The following is a 9007-nucleotide window of genomic DNA, read 5'->3' as shown; positions in this document are numbered from 1 at the left end:
TCGTCTCTGTCCCATGTTTGTTACTTCCTGTTTTATTTTGGTACTCCTTTGCCACTTGTACTTTGTTTTGAATTCTATTATCTTCTTGTCTTGTTCCCTAGATTCTATTCACCGGAGTCTCATTTCCCCCAGCTGTGTTTACATCCCCTAATTGCCCTCTTGTATGTATTTAGTGGTGTCTTTCCCTCACTCCTTGTCACAGTGTTTGTTTTCACTTCTTGTGCCTTCCCTGCCTGTATTTCTGCATTTTTTTGGGCTATGTTATTTGGAGTCTTAATTTTTCCATCAGTTTAAAAAAAAGTGAGTTTTCAGTAGTGATGGGCAAAGCGAGGTTTTGTGAAACACTGAAATATTCAAAGCATTTTTGCTGAATTTGTATTGAGACTTTGAACCCCATCTCCACAAAGACACCAGTTAGCTAATTTGGTTATTCCCACATTTTGACAATACTAATCTGAAACAAAGTCAGAGACACGACCTGCATAATTCCAAACAGAGGTATGCATTTTCTTATAAAGGCATAAAGCTTAAACCTTACACCTTTTTTTAGTGGTAATACTACACACTGGATCAGGTGACCCTGAATCCTCCCTTAGTTATGCAGTGTAGGCTGTTGGGGGATTCCCATCATGCATCGAGTATTTCTTGTTCAGTCACCTTTCTCACTCACTATGTGTTAATAGACCTCTCTGCATTGAATCATGCTTCTTATTAATCTCTGTCTCTCTTCCCAGCATGTCTTTATCCTGTCTTCCTTCTCTCACCCCATCCCGCAGCAGATGGCCCCGCCCCTCCCTGAGCCTGGTTCTGCTGGAGGTTTCTTCCTGTTAAAAGGGAGTTTTTCCTTCCCACTGTTGCCAAAGTGCTTGCTCATAGGGGGTCATATGATTGTTGGGTTTTTCTCTGTATGTATTATTGTAGAGTCTACCTTATAATAGCTGTATAAATAAAATTGAATTGAATTGAATTGAATTGAATTGAACTGAATTGAATTGAAAAGTGCAGGATCTACCAAGGAGATGATCTGTCCCCACTGCTGTTCTGCATAGACCTGAACCCCCTCAGAGAGATTATTCACTAGACTTCTAGGCTACGGATACTGACTAAAGAATGGAGCAATTGTCAGCCACCTCCTGTACATGGATGACATCAAGATGTATGCCAGGAGTAAATGAAACATCAATTCACTGATCCACACCACCAGGATATACACCAATGACATTGTAATGTGATTGGTGTATAGGAGAAGTGTAGTCAGATGTTAACAAAAGAGTAGGTAGTCAGACCTGAGGGGATCAAGCTACCGGAAGGCAGCATTGCAGACACTGAGAACAGCTACAAGTACCTGGGACTGCCACAGGCAAATGGGAACCACGAAGAAGCCACTAGGAAAGCTGCAACCACCAAGTACCTGCAGATCAACACCTACACCCATGATCAAGCCGTCAGACTCCAACACTGAGTGACTGGACTGACACACACACACACACACACACACACACACATACCTTCACACACGTCACCACCTCAAGCACTTAAGTCTGTTAAGTCGCCGTCTGTTTTATTTTGGTACTCCTTTGAAGTACCCCTCATGTCTGTTTGAAACTAAAAAAGGTCATTTTAACTTGTGCAGCTAGCTTGAAAACCCAAAAATTACACAACAAATGGAAATCTGTTGAGTATATTGTGTGCTCACAATCAGCTGTCTTAGGGTGTGGTGAGTTCATTGAACGACTTCTGCACACAGAGAAAATGCCTCTCTTGCTTGTCTGCTTCTTTGTCTCTGCAATCAAAGACAGATATTTGTGCACTTTTATAACTGTGGCTATTGTTCTCTTAGTGTACTGTGTGTGTATCATTATAAATATGCATAGCATGTTTTTTCGTTTGTTTGTTTGAAATGGCAAAGTAACCTGACCTGAATGCCTTCCTATCAAAATGTCTGCCTGTCCAGTTCATATGAACTGCCACTGACCCCTGTAGGTTAGGGTGACTATGAAGTCAGTTGATGCTGCAAATTCTGTTTAAAGTAGACAAAAGCTGGAGAATAGAGTTAAAGCTGAACCTTTATGTCTGGTAAATTTTTATCCTTGAAAACATGCAACTTTTTCATTGCCAGTGTCAGAGATTTGTAAATACCAACATAGTATGTAGTGTTTCTCAAACTACAAACACATCGAACTACAAATAGAGGCCAAACCCCACTTGGATATAGAGCAGCTGTGTGTAGAGCAAACTGTTAGAAGTTTGTTTTACATGTGATCCAAATTTTCTATAAAAAGGTGTAAATGCCTATTAAAGAGTGATTGAAATGGAGAGGAATATGCTAGCTCACTCTCGATAGTCAGTTGTGTGAATTGGACAGATAAACATAGGCTTTGGTGATGGTGGAGATGTGGCGGTATCCATAACCATAAGAAATGTTCTTTCATATCTTGCACCATTGGAAAAACTTATTAGGACAAATGAAAACAATAAGAAATTGCTCTTCTTCTTCCCAGTGTTTCGAGGTGACTGACCAGCACTCTGATCCTTAGAGGGTGACTGGGCAGATAATGGTCATGTAGATCTTTGCCTTGAGATGGTCTAAAATCCGACAGTCGCACAGGACACCCGTTACTTGATGCAACTTCGTCCAGGTGGCATTGACCCGTGCCTGCATGTCAGGGAGGATATCCGCATCACTACTGATCATCAATCCCAGGTACTTGAATTCATTGGTCTTCTTTAGGTCTTCTTCATCAATTGATGATGGTGCTGGCTTCCATGTACTCGGTCTTCCTGGTGTTGAGTCTTATGCCGTAATCAGCCAGGCGTGTCTTCTATTGCTGCATATGGTGGCGCAGGTCTCTCCTATATAGGTTTGCTAGGAAGACATTGTCGGCGTAGAGGAGTGACCATGGGTCACTCGGCAATCATAGTGTCCATGCAAAGGATGAACAGGAGGGGCGAAGGGGCAAAACCCTGGTGTACACCCTGATCGTGAGACTCCCTCGGGACATCTGACGGCACTGGTGACATTCATATAGAGTAGCTTGACCCAGTCAACGTAGGCTTTCGGGACTCCATGGGATCGTAGGGCGTGCCATATGAGTCCATATGGCACTCTGTTGAAGGCCTTCTCTAGGTCTACGAATGCCATATGGACCGGTTGGTTCTTCTCTTGGTGCTTCTCTTCAAGCAGCCTCACAGCATGAGTGGCATCAGGGATTCCAAATCCCTTCACGAACCTGCACTGCTTTGGCGTGACAGTGACAATCTGCTGTAGATGAGCGCCTAGGATCTGTACAAATATCTTCATGGTATGGCATAGAAGAGGGCTAAGGCGGTAGTTGGCCCAGTTAATGGCATCGCCATTGGCTTTCCAAATGGGTACCATGATGCTATTGGTCCAGGCTTCTGGCACTTTTCCACCCATGATAATACGATTGTGATACCTTGCTGGCCAAGGAGTTTCCAGGCTCCAGCTGGGATATCTTTGGGGCCAGGTACTTTTCCATTTTTCATCTTCTTCATGGCGTCTTTGACCTCTGCTGTCGTGATTGGCAGGACTGGGCCATGAATGGGGGTGACGCTGTGGATTGGCAGGTGGGGGAAAAAATTAAAATAAGATTGCCAAAAATATTGCACCTACATACTACACTTTTTGGAGAAACAAAAAAGTCACAAAATACCATCACTGTATATGGAAGAATCTGCAGCACATGTAAATTATGTCACCGCTGGTGCTGTTCAGATGGGAGCACCTCATTAGCTGTATCTGTATGTGTGTAAATATTATTTTATTTTCAGCACTTTTTATTTTCAACACTTTTCTAAGCTTACTGCAGTAAGCTTAGAAAAGTGCTGTACAAATACAATTCCAAATGTCATTCTTATATTTAAGGAAAAAGGAATAAAGGACTTAGGACTTAAGGAATAAGTGACTTAGTAAAGTGTTGAACTACCTCGTGCCACTGCTGCTTTAGTCCACCTTGGAAGTGATTGAAGTCAAAAGATACATACATTCGTCTTTCAGATGATGATGGTGGAGAGCACTGTCAGAAACATCTATCCAAAATTTACCATAGCTGTTCACTTGAGTTAACATTTCATGATTGTGAAGGCCATATGACTGACATCACATTTAAAACTTCAGTAGGGTCATTTCATCTCTAATCAACATGGACCTGTCATGATTCTGGGTCACTTTGAGTTTTTGTGATTTCTTTGTGTTGTAATGTTTTAGTTTCCTATTATTTAGTAATGAATTTAATTCATCTATGTTTTGTTATAATTCTGTTTCCATGTCAATGTGTCACTCTCTGTTTCACTATCCAAGGATGTCATGTCCATATCCTTTTCCCCTTTTTCGTTCTACTCATACATTCATGTCTCCCCTATCAGTCTTGCACATCATGTGTGTTCTCTCTTGCTGACTCTTTCTTTCTCGCTCTGCACCCAAACATGTCATTGTTTTCATCACCCATTTCTACTTTCACGTTCCCATATCTGTTTTTCCCCCAGTCCCAGTGTCAACTCCGTGTGCCTTAGTCTTTGTGTTTCCTGTTTTATTTTGATAGTCTTGCGTCCTGGGTTCAGAGTGTTCAGTTTTGCGTCCTCCTGTGTCGTTGTGTTTATTCGTACCAGCTGTGTTACCTCGTCACCCTCTTGTGTATTTATGGTGTGAGTTGTCATTCGTTCTTGGTTGGGCCATCTGTTAACCTTCCCTGTACCTCCCTATCTCAGCACATCCAGGTATTAGTTTATTTAGTTCTTCCCAGTTTATGGTAAATGGACTGATTTTTATATAGCACTTTTCTACTCTTAGTAGTACTTTCTACTAGTACTCAAAGCGCTCTATACAACATGCCACATTCACACCCATTCTCACAAGCACTTTCTCTATATTTAGTGCTTTCTAACTACATTCAGACACATTCATACTCCGATGGATGCATCGGAGAGCAATTTGGGGTTAGTATCTTGCCCAAAGATACTTGGCATGCAGACTGGAGGAGCCAGGGATCGAACCACCAACCTTCCGATCAGTAGGTGACCTGCTCTACCTCCTGAGCTACAGCCACCCACAGTACGACCTACAGTTTAGGGTTTACACTAGTTCTCTTCTAGTTGTTTCCCTCGTTTGGTTTATGTTTGTGATCAGCCATAATAAAGGCTCGCTTTTGTCAAGTTCAGTCCTGCCTTCGTTGTCAGCATTTGGGTCCTCACTTAAGAACCATGCGACATGCCGCCAGTGAACGTGACAGGACCTTCTGCTGGGTTCCAAGTGGTTCCAACATTGAACATGTAGAATGAGCACTGTGAAATTTTAGCATTATGTATCAAATGTTTTTCAAGATAGGTCTTGTTTTTCACAAATTATTTTAATTTTATTTTTTTCTTGATTTGTCATTTCAGAGATATTAATACATAGTATTGGCTATTTAAATTATATAAAACAAATCCAGCATTCCTCCTAGGTCCCATATTTGAGCACACACTAATTGCAAAAGACAACTATTGACAATTTCTAAATGATATCCCAATACTGCAAAATAAATCATTGATTTCTTTTAAACATGAAATTCTTACAAATGAATAAAATGGTATTTTCATTCAAATTGTGTACTAGTCTGTGCAAGTTGTACAACAAAAATATAAGTAGACTATTCTACCCAAATAGAACACAATTATGGACCTTTCAGATTTTATGGTAATTAAAACTGAGAAAGTAACTTTGTTTAAAAAAAAACCCTCAAAATCTCAAATCATCAAATTTTTAGAATGTTTTCATGTAAACATCTTTGATTTCCATTATAATTTTATGCTCAAAACTGTCTTTTGCACTCACATATGGGACTTTACAAGACAGCTTGAAGTTGTTGGGTTTTTTTTTTTAAATTTTAAATAACCAGTGCTCAGACATTTTTAATGTATCTGAAATAAATGGCCTTCAAAGGGTCAAAATTATATATACTGACAAGAATGTGACATATTAACCTAATAATGAATATATATTAATACATATTATTACATATTAAACTACCACCAAAAGCTTTTGGTACTAGGTCCAATAGCATTAAAAGCAGATATAACAGAAGTAGTGTGGAGCCATTCTTCGAGTTTGGGCGTTGGCTTTAATACTCTTATTAAGGGATCATGTCTAATATATGTGGCACAGATATTCCAATACACTATCCCAGCTACTTGGCTGTGTCTTCAGTGCATTTTACCCCAACTTGCATCTTACATCCTACTCGATTGTGCAACTCTTCTCAACTGTGATAGACTCCTGCCTCTATTTATCTGGTGCTTAGGATGTGTTCTTGTGCTGCTATGACTCTTTAGGCCAGCATTTTCTAGCAACTGGTAGGATTTCTTGTTGTTAACCACTTCCTCTAAAGTTTCTTACAGTTCCTCTTCCTGTTTAATCCGGTTTTATTTATATAGCACCAAATCACAACAGCTGTTGCCTCAGTGTAGTTAAACAGTAAGGTAAACACCCTACAATAACAGAAAAAATCCGGAACAAGCAAATGACACTCTATCAGCAAGTGCTTGGTGACAGTGGTGAGAAAAAATTCCCTTTTAACAGGAAGAAACCTCTAGCAGAACCAGGCTCAGAGATGTGCAGTCATCTGCCGCTACTGGTTGGGGGTTATGGGAGGAAGACAGGATAAAAGACACACTGTGGGAGAGAGCCAGAGATTAGTAAAACTGTATTATCTGGTGGCAGCATGATGGCACGGTGGTTAGCACTGAAGGTCCTGAGTTTAATTCCACCATCAGGTCAAGGTTTTTCTGTGTGGAGTTTGCATGTTCTCCCCGTGTTGTGTGGGTTCTTCCCGGGTACTTCGGCTTCCTCCCACAGTCCAAAGACTGTTGGAGTAAATGTGTGTGTGAATGGTTGTCTTTGTCTATGTGCTAGCCATGCGACAGACTGGCAACCTGTCCATGGTGGACCCTGCCTCTCACCCTAAGACAGCTGGGATAGGCTTCAGCACCCCCTGTGACCCTGACAAGGATAAGCGGTAGCGAATGGATGGATGTGTTATCTGGTGTATAAAGACATAGTAAGTGAGAAAGGTGATTAAAGAAGAAACACTCAGTCTTAGCCTATTGCAGCATAACTAAGAATGGCTTTAGAGTCATAGTTGATGGATCCAGCCCTAACTATATGCTTTATTAAAAAGGAAAGTTTTAAGTCTAATCTTTAAAGTAGAGAGCGTGTCTGTCCTCTGTTTCCACAGAAGACAGGCTGAGAAGCTGAAAGCTCTGTCTCCCATTCTACTTTAAATACCCTGGGAACCACAAGTAAACCAGCAGTCTGATAGTAAAGTGGTTCACTGGGGTGATACAGTACTATGTGGTCTTTAAGATGAGATGCGACCTGATTATTCAAGATCTTGTATGTGGAGACAATGGATTTAAATTTGATTGTGGATTTAACAGAGAACCAGTAAGAACCCAATGTAAGAGAAATCTGCTCTCTCTCTTTCTAGTCCCTGTCAGTATTGTTGCAGCAACAATTTGGATCAAGGGCTTTTGAGGTCCAGCCTAGAAGTAATAAATGCATGAACTATTTTTTCACTCTGAGACAGAATATTTCTAATTTTAGAGATGTTGTGCGAATGGAAGAAAGCAGTCCTACATCTGAAGGACAAGGTCAAAAATGGCTCCATGATTTCACAGTATTATTAAAGGTCATCTAGAGTAAGGATCTGGTTACCACTGAAGTGTATTACCTTGCATTTATATGGCATGCTTTAATCTCTGTAATAAAATATTGTGGTACGTAGTATCGAACACTGCACTGAGGTGTAGCAGGACAAGCACAGAGATTAGTCAGTTAGAGGCCATAAGAAAATCAGTTGTAACTTTCACTAACACTGTTATGAGTTCTGCAACCTGACCGAAACTCTTCAGAGCACAACTACTCTTTCTAGAATTTCAGCTAGAAAATGAAGGTTGGAGATTGGTCTATAATTATCTAAGATAGCTCAAGTGATATCTTTTTAAGTAACGGTTTAATTACTGCCAGCTTGAAGGCCTGTGGTATGCAGCTATTAATAGAACTACACTGATCATATTTAAGATTGGAGCCTTAATTAATGATAGAACTTGTCTGAGCAGGCTTGAAGAAATGGGCTCTAATACACATTGATGATTTGAAGGAAATTATTATATCTCTGATGTGGTTATGAGTATTATTATTTTCTTATTGTTAAATTTTTATTCAAAGAAATTCATGAAGGCGACTGTTTTGATTTAGCACTAAGTAAATGAAATTGAACTAAATGAAGTTATTACTAGATCAGGTTAAAGGAATGCTCTAACAGAGCTCTGACTCCTGGCTCGTGCCAACCATTCAGCCACACTTAACTAGTTTGAATGTCGATGATTTCCATGTCCTCGTGATACTTCCTGTTGAGGTGGATCATCGAGTCGATGTCTTGCTCACTCATACAGGTTGATGTCATCCAGTAGCTAACATTCACTTAGCTCATGAATCTCTTATCTGTATCCACTGGTTGCAATGATCTGGCTTGAAGTGTTGAGGCCGCTGCAGAACACCAGCAGGCACAAAGCATCACCTTTATATTTTCTGCACTTGATAGTGACTTGTGCCATTGCCTGCAAGTTGGCCTCCTTTGTTGCCTTCCACAGACCCATTTAGTTGCTGCCATTACTGTCTTTAGCCAGGAGCCTTGAATCATGTCTGTTCCTGACACTGTCCACCTCTCCATTCCACAGTCTGGATGTCTGGTCAGCAGAGGTGTGGACTCGAGTCACATGACTTGGACTCGAGTCAGACTCGAGTCATTAATTTTATGACTTTAGACTTGACTTGAAAAAAGGTTGTAAGACTTGTGACTTGACTTGGACTTTTACACCAGTGACTTGGGACTTGAATTGGACTTGAACCTGTTTACTTGAAAAGACTTGATATTTTACCCAAATCTAAAATTTAACATACATATTATATAAAAAGTGCGGACCATTAATTCACTTTATTCATTCATTC

The 9007-nt window shown here is 40.4% G+C and overlaps 1 pseudogene; it reads right to left on the bottom strand.

Moving 5' to 3' along the window:
* Nucleotides 1-2174: 2174 nt before the first annotated feature.
* Nucleotides 2175-3633, bottom strand: LOC109196339 (uncharacterized; annotated as a pseudogene).
* Nucleotides 3634-9007: the final 5374 nt, after the last annotated feature.

The sequence above is a fragment of the Oreochromis niloticus genome, linkage group LG22 (genome assembly GCF_001858045.2).
Source record: "Oreochromis niloticus isolate F11D_XX linkage group LG22, O_niloticus_UMD_NMBU, whole genome shotgun sequence".
Lineage (NCBI taxonomy): Eukaryota > Metazoa > Chordata > Actinopteri > Cichliformes > Cichlidae > Oreochromis > Oreochromis niloticus.
This window is presented reverse-complemented; position numbering and strand designations above follow the sequence as displayed.